The sequence below is a fragment of the Phasianus colchicus genome, chromosome 12 (genome assembly GCF_987193195.1).
Source record: "Phasianus colchicus chromosome 12, bPhaCol1.hap1.1, whole genome shotgun sequence".
NCBI lineage: Eukaryota > Metazoa > Chordata > Aves > Galliformes > Phasianidae > Phasianus > Phasianus colchicus.
This window is the reverse complement of record NC_143447.1, coordinates 19,795,412-19,812,914: the sequence shown is the minus strand read 5'-3', so window position 1 is coordinate 19,812,914 and position 17,503 is coordinate 19,795,412. Positions and strand designations below refer to the sequence as shown.

The window sequence follows — 17,503 nt, the reverse complement described above, 5'->3', positions numbered from 1 at the left end:
TGCCCCTGCAGCCTTCCCTGGTGTTGATGCCATCCTGGCTATCTCCCATGGGGCCAAACTCATGGTCACGGCCCCCACAGCACAGTGCAGGGTGGGCTCTGCAGCACACCCACTGATTCCCATCTCTCATCCACTCAGCTCCATCTCAGGGCCCACAAGTTACACCCACCTGCCATTCAGCAAAAATAAGAGCTCATTTTGAATCCCAGAGCCCCAGACATTGACACTTGCCATGCTAAGCACTGCCCAGGGCTGTCTGCAGGCAGCACGGAGCCACTGCCATCTGCTGCCATGCGCTGCCATCACACCGTGCTGCTCCTGGGCTGCCCCACACTTGGGCTTTAATCCATATCCATGCACTTTATCCATGCAATTGTCCATGGTGCCCTGTGCCTCTGATTTTCCCTCCCTGAGTAGCATGCAAACTTCTCACTTTGGCCTGCTAAGCTGCCGTGAGCTTCAGCTCTCTGGAACGACCAGGATGGGCAGATGTCACCTGGATACCCCAAGGGCTGCTCTGAAGATGTTCTCCTGCAAACCTACGTGGTTTTTCCCAGTGAGGAGGGCTCAGGGCCAGACACAAACACCCACTGCAGATGCAGGTTGGGATGTGCTGCAATAGCAGTGACTCAGGACTGCACCATCTCACCCTGCTGACGGGCTCAGTGTGGGCTCAACCTGCCCAGGACACCACCCCCAAGGGCTGGCAGCCACTTGTTGGGCAAAACAGGGGCAGAGGAGAAGCGTTGCTCAACCCAACCTCATTCACCACTCATCTCAGAGCATCATCTCCATCACCTGCAGCATAATTCCCTTTGCAAGCCAAGCAGCACGTCTACTTTCTGCTTTAGTTGCTTCCCTCTGCAAAAAGCATTTGCTAACTGCCATTATCCAATATTTAGCAGTGCACAGCAATAAACAAAGTGTTAGAGATGAGAGTACACGCCATGCACGTTGTGAGGCTGCATTCAAAATGCAGAGGCTGTCTGCTGTGGGAAGCAGTGCTCTGTGCAGCTTTCAGGTGCGTTCTGCTCTCAATCAGAGCCCACTTAGATTCCTGTTCTGGGGAAAGCAGCTCTTTGAGGCGCAGGGATGGAGTGCCCTACCTGCACATGGAGTGACTGTTGCTTATCACAAAGACAGACATGGCTACCAAAAGGGGCAGGCCATTATCTGTCCCAGTTATTCTCCTTCCACAACCCAATGTAATAAAGACCAACCGCAGTGCCACCATCACCCACAGCCTCCAGTGGTGGCACTGTGGGAACCAGGACCCCATGGATGGAGGTGTTCCCAGGCCATGGGCTGCCAGGACCCACATCTCACCCATCCCCACGCCTCATTCCAGATGCACATGGAAAGCATCCCCCAGTTTACAGTTCCAGCCACCCACCCCAGCCCTGCAGCCACTCCAGAAAAACATCCATCCCCATCGCTCCTCTTGGTTTCAATCCACAATCCAGATTTGCCCTGAGACCTCTGAGTACATTTTCCTCTTTTTTCTTTTTTTTTTTTTTTTGCTGTTTGTTTTTGAGTCAGGTGTTTTCCATTCGCTGATAACGGCGTGTGTTTGTTCCAAGATCACCTGCATAAACACGTTCTGGGGGCAGGGGGCAAGGTTCAAGAGTTGAGACCCGCGCCGCGTCGGCCAAACCTGTATTTTGTTCCTTCTAATTATACCTCGCCATATTAACAGATAATAGCTGTACATTTAAGCAAATTATCTCCAATAAAAAGGGGACAATAATGACACTGTTTGTTTTCTCTCCTTCCATTGCTGGAATTATTCTCTGTTTGCCCAGGGTTAAATATTAGCAAGAACCTTTCCGCACCGATGTCTGCTCCGGTGCCTTTTACTGTTTTAAACCAGCAAGAGTCAGTAAAAGTTTGGGCAAATATTAGATTTGGCAGAGTTTGCTGTTTGTATCAGGAAACCGATTGGTGTTATTGATTGACAGATGTGACCAAATGTTTAGAAAGTCTGTCCTCTATTGGATTCTGCTAGGTGTTTCAGCAAACAGCCCTAATACAAGGCAAACAGAGTTATTGGAAGAAGTACCAGCCTGTGTTAGCACAGCAAACTGAGGGCTATGCAAACAGCTTAAAAGAATCTGGCCACCTTCATATAACCTTTGATGTAGGTATTGATCCTTCTGAAGGTGGCAAAAAGTTTGAACAGGGAGCAGATTGAGTGGGATCAGATACAGATCAACACCGTAAGAATGTAAATGTTATCTTTAAGCTACACTGTCGGTTTAGTAATGGATGTCTGTTTGGAATTTATCTTCTTCCAAATCTCTAAATCCATGCAGCAATAAAAATTAATAATAACTTTTAGATAGACTGCCTCCTAAGTCTCTCTCCCCCCACCCTGATGAGCGGACACCCTTAATTCCACTAAGGGCAGTGCTACAGCACGGAGAGCTGCTGGCCTGGGATGGGAGCCACTGGGTGCAGCTGTGTAACTGGGGGACGTGGTTAATGGGAACGGTGGGGATGGGTTGGGGTTGGACTTGATGACCTTGGAGGCCTTTTCCAGCCTTAACAATTCCATGACTCCATAAGCAGTCGTGGTGGTTGAAGGCTGGACTTGGTGACCTTAGAGGTCTTTTCCAACCTTATCGATTCTATAGGTGGGCATGGTGGTGATGGGTTGACAGTTGGACCTGATGACCTTAGAGGTCTTTCCCCACCTTAATGATTGTTTGTGCTAAAGGGGTGGCATGTGGTTGAGCTAAAGGAGCAGCCATTGGATGTAAAACCAAGGGCAATGGGGATGCACCGACAGTGCAACAAATGGAGCAACATGTGGATGCACCAATGGGGCAGCTAACAGGACAGCGCATGAGTGGCCCATTGATGCATTTGGAGGATGACTTGTCATGGTGAAGGGCAGACATGATGATCCCAGAGAGGTGGTGGAGTCACCAACCCTGGAGGTGTTCAAGGAACGTTTGGATGTTGTGTTGAGGGACATGGCTTAGCGAGAACCATTGGTGATGGGTGAATGGTTGGACTGGATGATCCTGTGGGTCTTTTCCAACCTTAGTGATTCTATGATTCTCTGATCCCCATCAGCACCACCCAGGCTACAGAACAGCACAGCCCAGCAAGCAGGTGCAGGAGACATTTTGCAACTAGGCCCCAAACGCTGTGCCCTATGGCAATGCCTCCCAGCCCCCTTCCAGCTCCCCATGCCTGCACCCAAGTGCCTGAACCAGGCTGGGCTCAGCAGCCCTACAGCCCTGCACACCTGTCCTGCAGCACAGCGCACAGAGCGCTCACCCAGTTCGCATCTGCAAACTCCCTGGCGTGGTACGTGGAGCAGCTCTGCATGCACAAGTGACCATTCATGCATCCCAGTGCCATCTGTGGTGACAATTACCACAAGCACACATGTAATCAAAGTAATTACGCACACAAATTGGGCGTGTGATTGCATGGGCATTTCTACCATTTTTTTTCTTAAGTTAGGCCTCTAAAAATTAAAATAGATTCCAAGTTATGTTTTAAATTATCTGTCCATCTGGCTATTCTTGAAAGTAATGACTGTTTATAGTGACAGATATTAAACAGACTCTGCTGATAGATGGGTTAATCATTGCAAGAGAAGAAAAGGGATTGTTTTATGCCCGCGTGTTGACCCACGGTACACAGTAACTAATGACATGTTTGAATACAAACAGGTAACAACCAGCTTTGTGTTTTAGAAGTACCTCCTAATAAAAATTACAGCGTACACATTACGAGGTATCTGATGAATCATTACTGCAGTGCAGCGATGGAGTTAAATAAAGCCCTGGTTAATTATTAAACCCAAGCGGTGCACATTTGCAGTCACGCTAAACCCGTGAAGAGCTGCCAGACATGTGCCAAAGCCTCGTGTCTGGGGAGGGCTTCTGCACCCAGAGCTTCACCCCGCTACGCCATGCCCTACTGCAGGGCACATCCAGCCCTGTGGAACCAATGGGAACTTCCTGGTGATGTCAACGAGGGGTGATTTAGGGATAACCTGCAATGAATGGCGTCACATGCTGCGGGTGACCCATCCTTGACATCTGAAGTGCCACCACAGTGCCATCAGCAGGCACCTAACGAGCTGGCGGGGCATCCCTTCCCCTGCTGGCCTCGAAACGCTGCATTCATTAGGAATGACTTGTTCTTTGCTGGCCAAGCAGAAGAACAAAAGCATACAGTGCAATCAAAAAACCCATTAGCACCGCCATCTCTTAAGAGAAATTAGCATTATTCTTTAATGCCAGGCATTACTTAGGCAACGCTCAGCGCCGCAGTCGGGCACTCCATTCGCAGCAGTCTGTGCAACCAGCCATAAAGTAAAGCATCCCAGGAAGGAGGCTGGGAATGCATCTCCCACCACTTCCTGCAGCAGGAGGAGCTGGGATAACCCAGTCCCCAGCAGGGACAACAGCACTGCCAGCCCTGCTCACCTCTGTGCCTGCCCAACCTGTCAGCTCCCTCCAGAACACCCCCTCATCCTCTGGGGACACCAAAATAAGTGAGAAAAGAAGAAAATCCATCCAGGTTCCTCCATCCAGGTTCCAAAGGCAGAGGTTGATGCATGCTGATGAGTGCTGTCTTGGTGGCTCACCACCAACAAGGTGTCCCATCCTGCAACTTCACCTTTTTAATAAAGCCAGGAGGGAATGGAAAAGAGCAGGAGCCGCAGGAACCCATTTACCCCAGGAGAAAATGGCAAAGAAAGCAAAATGGCAAGAACTGGATTCATCCCCACTGTACAGCCTGCAGCTGTTGCATATGGCTGCCCTGTAGAAAGGACATTATCCTGTTTCTCTATAGAGCAGCAACTGCTTACCGGAATAATGGGTGCAATAACAGAAATTCTGCTGTGACTCCACGGGCATTGTGCAGCATCGTCAGCCCAAGCCTGCAACACTTTGGCCATAACACAGCAATAACTTATTAATGTGGGAGCTTTATGTTCTCAAAATATCATACAGACATTGATTAACCCATGACCTGGGCTGTCAGCAGTGTGCAAGTCCTTTACGCTTTGGTTTGGTTGGATGAGGTGATCTCAGAGGCTTTTGCCAACCTTTCCTATGATCCTATGATTCTGCAGATGGGCGAAGAGTGCGGGAGGGAAGCACCATCCCAGCAGCCAACCCCTGTGATGTTTAGGAAGGAGCAGCATGGTGAGGATGGGCAGCAGGATGGGGTTAGGGCCACCTACCAGCATGCAGGCTGCACCTCCAAAAGTGCCCAAATTCTGCACGATGCCATCCACAAAACAGGGAATCTTCCCCCCATCTCACAGCTTGAGCAGGTGATGCAGACACCACCCCAACCCACAGGGCTGGCAGTGGGGGCTGCCCCAGAGCCTGAACGCTGCCATGCATGGTGCTGAGCACAGCTCCTTTTCTCGCCAGCCTCCTTCTCCCCAAGCCATAAATAAAGCCACAGGGGATGACTAAGTTCCATTTTTACAACATCAGCTCCAAACTGCACATGCCAGCAACTCCTGGTAGCTCAGCCTTAAAGCGCGACGTTCCGGTGAAGCTCAGAACATGAGCAGCACTCAGAGGAGAGGAACGCCAGCTCCATTCCCTCTGTCTCTATTCACCTTCCAACCACTTTCTGTGCATCTCGTGGCAAAAAGCCACATGCAAGTTGCACCCCTCGGGAAGGGCAGTGCCACCGCTGCTCCATTTTGTGCCACCATTTCCAACATCGAGCACATTCCTCGTGTTCCTCATTAACAGCATGTTTTTAAAGGATTATATCATAATGCATATTTATGAGACGACCACGGATCAAGAATACTGATATTTGAAAGATGCAATTATCTTGAAAAAGTTTGGCTTTATTTTCATGCTAATTAATATGATGTTTTAAAGCAAGCTAATTGGCTTGCCACTTATTTAGCACAGCCTCTCCTCGTTACAACCCCTATGTTTCCTCGTCAGCACGTTTAAAGGCAGCCTGTGACTCCAGCCCTAAGCATTGGGGCCTCTGAGGAATTTACAGGATTTTTTGTGCCCTACAAAAAGCCCCCACACCCCTCTGTAAAAACCCTTTACACACCCAGCACCATGGGTGTGCAACACATGCACGTGCACACATGCAGCCCCATGCACACTCAGCATCCCACTGCCGCACCTCCTCCCACCGCAGCCCACCCACCAAACATTTCCACCTCTGGCATTCACAGAGCACAAGCAGAGAATGCTCTGGAGGGGACACCATACATAAGAGAGGGCTGGGGGTGGCTCTGGAAGGGGAGCTGTTCCCACTGCCCTGCAGTCAGATGCCCAAGCAGCCGCCCGCAGCCCCACGCCTGCTCCATTCTCCTGCATGCTGCACTGACCAGTGCATCTCCGTGCACTGAAAGAGAGACAAAGAGAGACCCGCTCTGCAGGACTGGCACCAAGGCAGGGCCTGATCCTGATTGCACACCACGATCCCAATCTCCTTCCCCACGGCCGTCGGCATTCCCGGCAAAGCCGCTGCTAAAAACAAATCGAGACACTTAAATTCCGTATTAATTTGAATTTTCCGCAGGATTCCTAGGAAATTTTTTCAATCAAGAAGTGAATTCTGATTGTAATAAAATATTACATAAATATTTACATCAGCCCTGGCTTGACTTTAAAAGGAGGGATTTTTTTTCCCCTCACACGCGCTGCCAAAGTAGTTAGCTGGCAAGCCTGCGAGAAAACAAGGTCTGCGAGTCACTTTTTCCCCTCGCAGATCCATCACGGAGCAATCAGGAGGTTTATTTTTCCCATGTCTCCCCTAAATTCCATCATTTCCCTTCCTAAAAGATTCCATGTGTCTCCCGAGCGGCGGCCGCCCAGGTAAGGCAGAGCCATCAGCCATTTACACCGGGGGAGGAGGGAGGAGGGACGTCTTCAAAGCTGCTGCACATTAAAAGGAATTTATGAGATGTGTTGTGTGGGCAGGATGCCAGCTAAATTTAATATGGATCTATATACAAAGAAACTGTCTAGTTACACAGAATGAATATTTAATCATGCACGGATCAAGCAATTTCGCAGAAGTAATTAAAAGCAGGCTTTGTTTATTGCTAAAAATTATAGCTACCCTATTGACCTGGTGCTGGAGTTCCTTTGCCATATTGAACATGTTACCTGCTGATATTATGTTATTAAATGGGGATTAAGACTATTTTTTTTTCCTTTGCAGATAAGAGCTCTTAAGCTATCTTGTCTGCTTGTGTGCAGAGGAGGGGGAAAAGAAAGCCCCACGGTGGAAAAAACAAGGCTGCGTGAATTGGAGGGTTAGGAAAACACTCGTACCTATACAGGGGAGGCAGAAAATGATGAATCAATTAAACACCTGATGGGTTAGACTGAAGTCGGGGTGTTCTCACTGTGTTTTTTGTGGCAAGCAGCTCCAAAGGACCCAATGCAGGGCACAGGATCTCTGTGCCAAGCGGCTCCGGGCATCAGGGCTGAGCCCAGCAGGACAGATGGACACCACAAGTGGGCATACACCCAATGAGAGTCACAGGAAAGCATCTGAGCCTGCACTGGGGGCTGCTGTCTCTGTGGCCTTGATGGCCCTACACTGGCAGAGGTACAAGCTCCTAGACATCACCATCCCATAAATTGGGATGTCCTGACTCTGAAACGAGCAAGAGGAGCCAACACCTTCCCCCAGCCTTTCCCACGTGCCCCTGGACACACAGCAGCACCACAGGCACAGAGCATGGGGATGTGGCACTGAGGCCATGGTTAATGGGCATGGCGGGGGGGGTGGGGTTTGGAGAGGTGTTTTTCTACCTCAGAGAGGCAGAGACAGTTTTGCTGGCATAGGGGCAGCGCTAACAGCACCTGAAGGAGACACATCGTACAGCCCTGAGCCAGAGGGAATCACAGCACCACTCTGGCTGGAGAAGGCTTTCAGGATCAAGCCCAACCCAGCACCAACCACATCCCTCAGTGCCACATTCTCGTGTCTCTTAGATACCCCTGAGGATGAGCATTCTACTAACAACCTGAGCACTCCCAACGCGTGAAATAGCCACCGTTCAATCTGAATAGCACAACTCCCTACTGCCGGGCAGAGCTCTTGAAAAGGCTCAGAGCCTTTGTGTTCCGTAGGGGAGAGGCCAGAAAAGCAGAGGAGGACCCCAGAGCATCCCATCATGAGCCCATGCAGCAAACTCCCAGTGCTTCACAAGCTGCTTGCTAAGGAGCAAGGGATGCTGCTGCCTGCTAATTAGCTGAGGCAGCTGCACAGTAATTAGCTGATGCCCAGGCAGGTAACACAGGGGCTGGTCAGCTCAAGCTCTCACTGCTCTGGAAATCCTCCCCTTATGTTCTCAAATCATAGAAGCAGCTTTTAAGGAACAGGGGTTGCAGTTGGCAGAGATAACAACACAAAGCATCTTCAGCTCTGCTATCAGAGCACCCCTGGGAATGCCAACTTCACTTTGGGCATGAGAAAAATGAGGAGCCCAGGGTGCAAAGGGCTGGAAAAGCGGATGAAAGACGGTTGTTGGGGCTGAGGAATACGAGAAGCAGGGAAATGTGCCCAAGTGGGGAAGGCACAAACCCCAAAGAGCTGTCAGAGCCCGGGCTGCCAGCAGCTGCCTCCTGCATCCCTGAGCGGCGCTCCTCCAACAAGTCACTTGTAAGCTATTAGCAACCAGGATATTGCTGTCTTAGCCTTACTTTGCATAACTCCAAATGACAGAGCAAATTGCCACTCTGCGAGGAAACAGCCCTGATGTATTTAAGCCGACAGCGTCTCTTTCCATTATGGTTATTCAGTGTGCATGGGCGCTGCCCTGGGCTGGCAGACGTGGTGCTCACGGTGCAGAGCCACCCCCACCCCAATAACCTCCACATCTTTGGCCTCAGAGAGCTGATGGAACTGAATAAAAGCCGGGGGGGAGGATGACATTTACAAGCACTGAGATCTTAAAGACAGAAAAATATACTACCGTGGGTGAAGGCTTTGAATCAAATTTTAATAAAAAGGGGGAATTCTGGCTGAGAGCCACTCAGATGGAACATTAAGGGAATCCACAGCCTTTGCTAGCTACGTTTATGCTTTTGGACACTTACAGGCACTTCCAATTACGTAAAGGCATACTTATGGATAGATCTGTGTGTGTGTATCCTTAGAGATAGATATATAGACGTCATTATGTTTAGATACAGGTGATTAAGGGACAGTTCTACTCCGTGTTCACCCAACACCTATCTCAATATTCACCATGGATTCACATTCATTAAGGTTGGAAAAGACCTCTAAGAGCACTGAGGATCCAAGGGGCCATCATACGCTCCTGGATAGCTATAGGGCAGCACTGGGACACCATGGGCATGGATGTGCCCAGAGTCAAGTTGGGTATATGGGGATACCAGCGGGGTCTATGGGGATGTGTGCAGGGCAGAGGCACCAACCTGCAGGTGGTTATCACGTCCATCCCGCGTGTTAACACCCGCTGATCTGCGCGTGTGAAACTCAAATCACAGAGCGTAATTAAGAGACGAACTCTGATTTGCAGGGAAGAGGTGGGGGGAGGAAAACGTGGCCTCTCAAGGTCAAAAAACAAACCTCGACAGAAGCGTTATCTCCAGTGTTGCGCAGCTGATTGCATCATCTGCATGTGAAATGAAATATAATTCTTATTTGTCATGCACAGACCGTTGCTGAACTCCCCTCACCCCCGCCCTCTCCTCTTCATTAATCTCCCAGTAACATCCACAGAGTTGCACGTGGTAATAAAACACCAAACGCCATCTCCCGCGATCTGAATTGGAGATAAATCTACTCTCTTGTCAGCAAGCCTAGAAGGCAGAAAGTGCAGCTTCCCAAGAGTCAGCGACCTAGCTTGCAACAATTTGCTTAATTAGGAGAAAACAATATTTTTCACTAAATCGGGTGGCTAACGTATATCATTATAATCTGCCAAGGAAGTGGATTTGCCCCCACCCAGCGTGCCAAGCAGCCAGCTGAGTGCTGTATTTACCTGGATAGGATCCCCCCACCCTACGTTAAAGAGGAGGAGAGACAAATTACACCTTCACTGTAATTGTTGATGGTTCCATTGCGGCATCTGGAGGCCTCTTTGCTCTTACCTCCCTGAGACATAAACCAACAATTCGTCCCAGGTATATTTCTCAACAGCACCATAAAAACTTCCAGCTGTTTGAGGAGGAGGAGTATCTCTGCAGACAGCCCAGCCCCAAGGAGATGCCAAGTGCCCATTGAATACAAAGACGTAACAGGGCATGTGTTAGAGTGCATAAAGACACAGCTTGCTGAGCGAGAGCGACTGCGCTGCTGATTGGAAAGGCACTTTTGAGCAGTTTTATGCTGAAGATGGGTTTGGGGAGGAGGAGCCTCCTGCAAGGAAACACAAAACATTTCCCAACACCCCAGTGCTGTAGGCACCAAATCTCTCATTCACTATAACTGCAAAGCAAGCTGCAAGCACAGCTCAGCACTACTCTTTGGGAGCAGGAAAGGCATCAAGTAAACCCCAAGTGCTCATGTGCACAGAACCCAACAGCCAATGCAAATGGTGGACATGTGAGAATGCTGGGATGGAGCTTGCTTTAAAGCCAAAATTAAATGTGACACCATAGCTCAGAAGCTGAACATGCACACAGCTTTTTGCACAGCCTACATGTGAGGTTCCCACTGGGGACCATCTTACCCACCACAAAGCACAATTGCCATCCACCCATCCATCCTAAAGCAGGCTCTGCCAATCCCAGAGCCAGGAGCAGACTGCTGGGGTCCTCAGCAAAGCCTCATGCAGCCACAGCCTTCCTCACCTGCTCAGTGATGTTCTGCAGCACTAACTCCTGAATTTCTGCATGGGTTTGCATTTAGGTGAAGCTGAGCAGCTCTCATCAGTATTCCCCCGCCATCTCAATCCTGAGCACAGCCAAGCTTTACCTTTCATACGGCATTCCCTGGTGTGGTGACTCTCTGCACTAATTAGCAACCTTCCCAAATATATGCAAAGCCCATTTTTCCCAGGCTGTGATTTTTCCACCTCCTCTGCCTCTGCTTCACGGCTCGCCCTCCGCTTGCACCTCCCCAAGCACACAGCGCTGCACCTTTGCTCAAAGCAAAAACCAAATTAAAACTTGACCCAGAGCCAAAAAATCTTAAAAAAAAAAAAAAAAAAATGGTGGGAAACCATCTGGGAACTGAGCGACCTGGGCCCGCCAGCCCCAATCTGCATGGCTTACAGCAATGTTGGCACCTCCACACCCTGCCCGTGCGTTGGCCCATGAGCTGCCTTTCACTTTGCTTTATGTAGAGCTGAACAGCCCCAGATGGGAAGTTCCAGCTCAGGTCCTGCCTCCCCAGTGCCCAGATTCCACCACATCTTTCCCTCCTCCTCTGACCACTTTTATTAGCCCAGCAAAACCGTTGAGGCTTGGAAAGCAGCGCCGCGTTCACCACAGCGCAGACCTCAGCAGAGACCACACTTTCCTAAAGTTTAAAGTAAACTGCAGCTTGCGGCTCAGAAAACTCCAACTCGATCACTAATTTCTCCTCACTGACCCAGTCAAACTCTGTTACCCCTCCTCTTTACAAGCTCATTTTTATGCTTCTTTCCTGCTCACGCTGGTGTGCAGAGCAGTGCACCCACCCCATGTCCGTCACTTACGGCGCTCATTCCTGGGCAGTGTGCAGAAGCAGGGCTGGTGGCACGCAAAAGGCAATCCCTGTGCCCCATAGATTTCTCCTCTGAAAGAGCAGTGCTGCTCCAGCACAAGTTGCCCAGGGAGCAGTGGTGTCCCTGTCCCTGCAGGAATTCCAGAACCATGGGGATGTGGCGCTTGGGGACATAACCAGTGGGCGCAGTGGGATGGGCTGGGGATCTCAGAGGTCTGTTCCAACCTTCAATGCTTCTATGAAAGCCTCCTGCTAAGAGCACGCACCTCGTGTGATCTTGGCACTGTATTTTGGCAGGTTTCTGCCTTATGCGTTAAAGACAAAGCAGCCCCAGGGGACACCCCCTCTCCTTGCATCCAGCAGCCCCTCCTGCCACAACATGGCCCCACAACATCAGCACAGAGCACAAAGGATAAAGAAAATCCGTCCGTTCAGGAGATAAAGCAGCATCAGAGCAGGGAGGGTTCATGCGTGTGGATAAGCAGGATAATCGGGAAGGAAATTGGAGAGGAATTCCTTGGAATGGAGCACGCTCCTAATGGGTTCCCTCTGCCTGCTGGAGCAGAGCTTCTTCCATCTGGATCCAATGCCGGTGCTGTTGGGTGTGCAGAACAACTTTGTTCTAGCGAGAGGAGCAACCCACACCGGCTCCAGCTCAATTGGAAATTAATGAAACTTCTGGATCCCTCCAGGTCTGGCTGCAGCTCTCGGGTGACGCGCCAAGGCAGCCCGGCACGAGCAGCGGCCACGCAACATCCACCACCTCTGATCCTCCAGCACCAATCTGGGCAGAGCCCACAGCACTGCTGCCAAAGCGCAGCCCAAAGGGGGGGCAAGATGGGTGTCACCTGCTTGAGTCAATGGGGGGATGCAGGGAGGATGGAAGCTCCTGACACTGCTTGGGGGTGGGCACACTGCTGCCCTGCGCTTCAACTCCTGCGCCCCGAGGTGGGAACCTGGCACGTGCACAAAGCAGCACACAATTCCTAGCAGCGAAATGGCCGTTTTCCAGACTGCCATTATTTCTGTTTTATAACGTTGCACTGAGGCCAAAGAATGGATCCACAGAGCCTCTTTGGCACCAGGGAGGTTAACGTTTTCCTTTTGGCACTTGGGCGCTGATAGCTGCTAAGTGCGCACTGCTCCTCGGCCAGAGATACGCCTCTCAGTAATCTCTCCCTTTGCCATTTCAAAGCCTCAACAACGAGCACTGCTTCCTGGCAGCTCACGTTAGCGAGCAGTACGTGCTCTGCTGAGCAGGAGGCTCTGCTCTGCCCTCCTCGCTGCCTTTGCGGTGAAGGAGGAATTCATCTGCTATTATATTTTCATCTCTTTGTCATCTGTTGGTATTGGAAAGCATTCTCCCCAGGCTTGCTGGACACCACATGAGCTCGTTAATGTTAATAAAAGATTAAATTAACTGCGGGATCAGAAAGGCTTTCAAGAAACATATAACGTTATATTAATCCCAGACAGGCAGATTATTGCGCATATTACTGGGTTTAACAACCGAGCTGAAACCAGAGAAGGGAGAGAGCTGCGCAACGTCCAACCCATCCAAGTCTGCCCATTGCCAGGGGGGGAAATACATACCCTGGGCCCCAACACCATAGGAAGAACAGGGCTGGGGTGAGCACACCCCACTCACACAGCCTTTGTCTGCCACCAGGCATCGGTCCAGCTCCCAGCGAGGTCAGCAGAAGCCTCCCCATCGGCATTTGTCCTTAGGTTTCGCAGCCCTGAGGGGTTTTCTCCTTGTTTTGGCTATACCTACGGTACAAGAGGGTTACCCAGAAACGCTATTAAAACACCAATGTGTTTTCCAGATTGCTGTTTCACATGCACAGAGGGGTGGAAACGGTGTTCAAGGTTCAATTCTGGAGGCACGTGAATCGGTCGGGTGGAAGAGCTGAACAGGGAGAGCAGGAACTGAGCAGCTGGGAGCATCTCATGCTCATTTTCTGGTTCCTCAGCATTTCCTGACATCGCTGAAGGCGAGCAGCCATCCTTTCATGGTATGGGATCAGTGTGGCCATTCCTCTGCCTCTCTGCCAATGGAAAAATTAATGCCGCGAGCCGTAAATGAGCTGACACTTGGGGACAGCCCAGAAGATGGCTTTCCCTCACTTCCCGTGATGGATTACTCACAACTAACAAACAAGCATCCAAACTCCTGTGCCACACTGACATCTTATGGAAAAAGCATTTGTTACAATTACGGAGGCGGAGGAGCATAGAGGCCAAGGGGAGCAAAGATGAACGCAATGGGTTCTGCTCTGTGCCTGGTGCTGAGCACGCAGTGCCAATGGGAATCTTAAAGGGCAGATTCTCAAAAAAGAAAAGAAAAGAAAAGCCAAATTTTCTCCCCAAAAAACATTTCTCCTTATCCTAGCAGAAGCTGCTCCAACCCAAAGGATTTTCTCTGCCATTACTGAAATGTAAGCAAGACTCCCACCACTACTCTGCACAGCCTGGAGGAGGACTTGGAGCTGCAGGTCTGATATTTAACCTCCAGCTTACTTGTTTCCAATGGTTTTACAGGAAAAGAAAACAAATAAGGCTTCTGAAGGACCAATCTACAAACAAAGCACATCCCAACAGCCAGGTGTGGAGATGCCACGTGAACAAAAACCTCCATCCACCAAAAGCCAGCAGCAACACCTTTGTGAAGAAATCCTTCACCAGTCCAATCACTGCTTTATTTACACCCCCAGCAGTTGGCTGCGACACATCATGAGCACCACCTGCTTTGCAGCACGCACATCTGAGGTCCCAAGGCCTCACTAAGGAAAGGCTGTGCATGCCTGACCTCCAGTCCCAAGCAGCAGTGCCTCGCAGCAGTTACCAACCCTACGTGAAGCAGATGCTGTGCGAGTGTTCTTAATTCTGGTAGGACTTCCTTCCTGTCCAATAAACGAGTGTGCCAGTATTTACCAAAAGCATTCCTGAGTGCTGTATCCCCACTGGGCTGCTTTGGTGACCCAAGCAGGAGCCAGCACCTCCTCCTGAGAACACCAGGATGGGTTTGGAGCCCCAAACCCAGGGCCAGGAGCAGTGCTGGTGCAGCTGCGGGTGTGGGTCTTAGAATCTTTCCATGGGTTGTGCTCTGTCACTGCTAAGCTGGAGCTGAAAGACTCCAGGATTGATTCATGAGACCCAGGGACCACAGAGTCCCAACCACAGACTGCAGGGAGCAAGCCACAGCCTAATGGAGATGAGCACCCGGGAGAGTCCATATCTTCCAAAAGGAACCACTGACCAAGGACAGTCCAAAAAATGTGCACACCCAGCCAGGCACGGAGGTGCCCTCTGAAGCACAAGGCTTTTTTGGCTCTATCTTTTGCACGGGGGAAGGCTTACTAGTTGCAGTTCATCTGAGAGCACGCTCCTTCAGTGTCCTTTGAAGCACTTGCCTCCCAATTCGGAAGGGAGACTTTTAAATAAAAGGCAAACATAACCAGTGTCTCCACTTAAAAGCCCTTTAAAGGCTTGGAAATGATTAATGTGTTTAAAGTATAAACTGTAGCCGCTTTAAGAGGAGATAAATATGAGATTGAGACTTCTGACTACACAAACAGTGCGAAGGCGTAAGTAAACAGCGCTGACAAGTTCAGCGCTCCGGTGGAGACGCAGCGCGCGTGTCCTGCACCGCGGCCAGGAGCAAACAGCAGCAGCACCCACACCCGTTAGGAACACCGAGGAGAGACTGGCATCCAACCAGATGAACCAAAGGAACCGTTTGACCAAACCTGCTCCCCGTGCCCGTCCTTTGAGCCTCACCATCCGGCAGCCCACGTGTATGAGATCCGCTGGTTCCACCGCCAGCCAGCTCCAGGTTCTGCAGTTGGCCGTGTTCTTCTTGGAAATCCATGCACCATTCAGGACAGAGCTGTCGGGGACAAAGAAATGGCACAAAATAGAAAGAATTTCAGATGTGAGCATTGAGAACCTCCCTTTTCACCACCATCTCAATGAAGAGATGAAGGCATTGAGGAGCACGCAGGTTTCTGGAAGTCCTAAGATTCCTTCTGCTGTGGAACATGTAGCAAAATTCCCAAATGAGCCCAAAGGATGTGCTTTTGGGAAGCACAGAATGTGAGCACATGGAAAAAGACATCGGCAACCTGGGCTAGTGCCAGATCTGGAGGTTGGTGGCCCTGCCTGTGGGAGGGGGTTGGAACATTGGGGTGCCTTCCAACCCAACCCATTCTATGACTCTATGAAAGGAGGTGACGCCTCCTTGTTGGATGGGAGGAAAGGGGAGGGATGTGCAGCAATGCATGGGACTCCTCTGCTGAAAGATGCGCGTTGGGCTCAATGGGGCACGCAGCAGGTGACTCCCTTCCAACAACAGGATTATGCAGACAACAGGAGACAAGGCAGGATAGCGCCGCTCGTAATCCTGTGTATGTTCAAACACTTTGACGGCTAGATAAATAGACTATTTAATTAAACCAACAAGTCATCGTTTATTTTCACATCACAATAGGTTAAATGACTTTTTATTCCCATTTTCCATATCAACAGAGCAGACTTTTTGGTAATAAAAGCTAAACTCTAATTAACAGCTGGTGTGGTTGTACTTGGCAGCATTGTGAGTAATTCAGTACAAAGCAAACACATTTACTATAAATGGCTTTTGATTGCAGAGACCAAGGTAATGGATGCTGCACACCAGCTCCTGCCTGGGGCTGGGTTCCACAGCACCAAGGACAAGGGGAGAGGGGACACCATCCCATCCAGGAGGATGAATGGGGAGAACACCTACACCAAGGCCTGGCTTCTTTGGAAGCAGTGCCAATGAGCCCCAGGATGCTCTTGCTGCAGGAAGAGCACCCTGCTGCCACTGCCACAAACCAGCCATGCCACATAGTGGTGTGATATCCAATCTGCTCATCGCTTCCCAGTGCAGTCATCTCTTTTTTTTTGTCCTACTAAATCAGCACTGCTTCAATAAGCAGCCTGCTACTGCCAGCACTGCGTCCTGCACCCCAGTAACCCTGGGTATGGCACCCTGGATACGGCATGCTGTCAGCTGCCCCCTCGGAATGCTTTTCACTATTTATGCAGAAATATCAACAGCCCAGCCATAAAAATTATCTAAAATCAGCTTCCCCTGCTCTGCAGACTGATTTCCCATGCAGTGATTTAACTCCACATCCTCACTCAGCCCCCAGCCCCGATCTGTTGCTCCCAGGGACAAAGCACACCCTGACAAAGCGGGGTCCCATCCTGACACCAGGATCACCCTTTGCACAAACACACCCTGCTCACACCCACGGCTCCTGGTGCAGTGACTGTGACACCTGGGGAGCGCCCAGAGCTCAGCACTGTGTTCAGGGAGGACTTCAGCATGAGCAAACCCTTTTTTTGAAAGCAAGGAAGCGTGCAGCATCGCCCTTGTTTTTAAAGGGAACACACAATGCAGTGATTTGGAACAAGGACAGTCACTGCATCAAGAAAAAACCCATTGCTGCCCCCCAGATGTGCTCCCCCCTTCCCTTCCACCCACCTGAGCCAAACCAGCAGAAGCAGCAGCTCCCACGCAGCTCCCCTTTTCTCACACCTGCAGCTCCCAGTAGGCCTTGGTGGGGTTTGATGTCCCACCCGTGGTGCCTGCTGTACATCACAGTGGGTTTGAAGGAGAGGTGCAGCTGCGCTGGGACAACTGTAAGCAAAGCCAAAAAGCCAACAGCAGCTGGCATCAACCCCTGCATCTCAGGTTAGGTATTAGGAACAATTTCAGGCTCATAAGAGCAGTGCTGCACTGGCACAGCTGCCCAGGGAGCAGTGGGATCACCATCTCTGGAGGTGTTCCAGAGCTGCAGGGATGTGGCACTGAGGGATGTGG

The 17,503-nt window shown here is 50.5% G+C and overlaps 1 long non-coding RNA gene across 1 annotated transcript in view; it reads right to left on the bottom strand.

Moving 5' to 3' along the window:
- The window catches only part of LOC116225582 (uncharacterized), a 46,817-nt gene extending 30,977 nt beyond the window's left edge, over nt 1–15,840 (bottom strand). Inside the window, exons 1-3 of the long non-coding RNA XR_004166117.2 lie at nt 15,777–15,840; nt 15,433–15,541; nt 13,246–13,700 (exon numbers count right to left, since the gene is read on the bottom strand). This is a non-coding gene — a long non-coding RNA (uncharacterized LOC116225582). The remainder of the gene's footprint in view (nt 1–13,245; nt 13,701–15,432; nt 15,542–15,776) is intronic.
- Between the last annotated feature and the right edge of the window lie 1,663 nt (nt 15,841–17,503).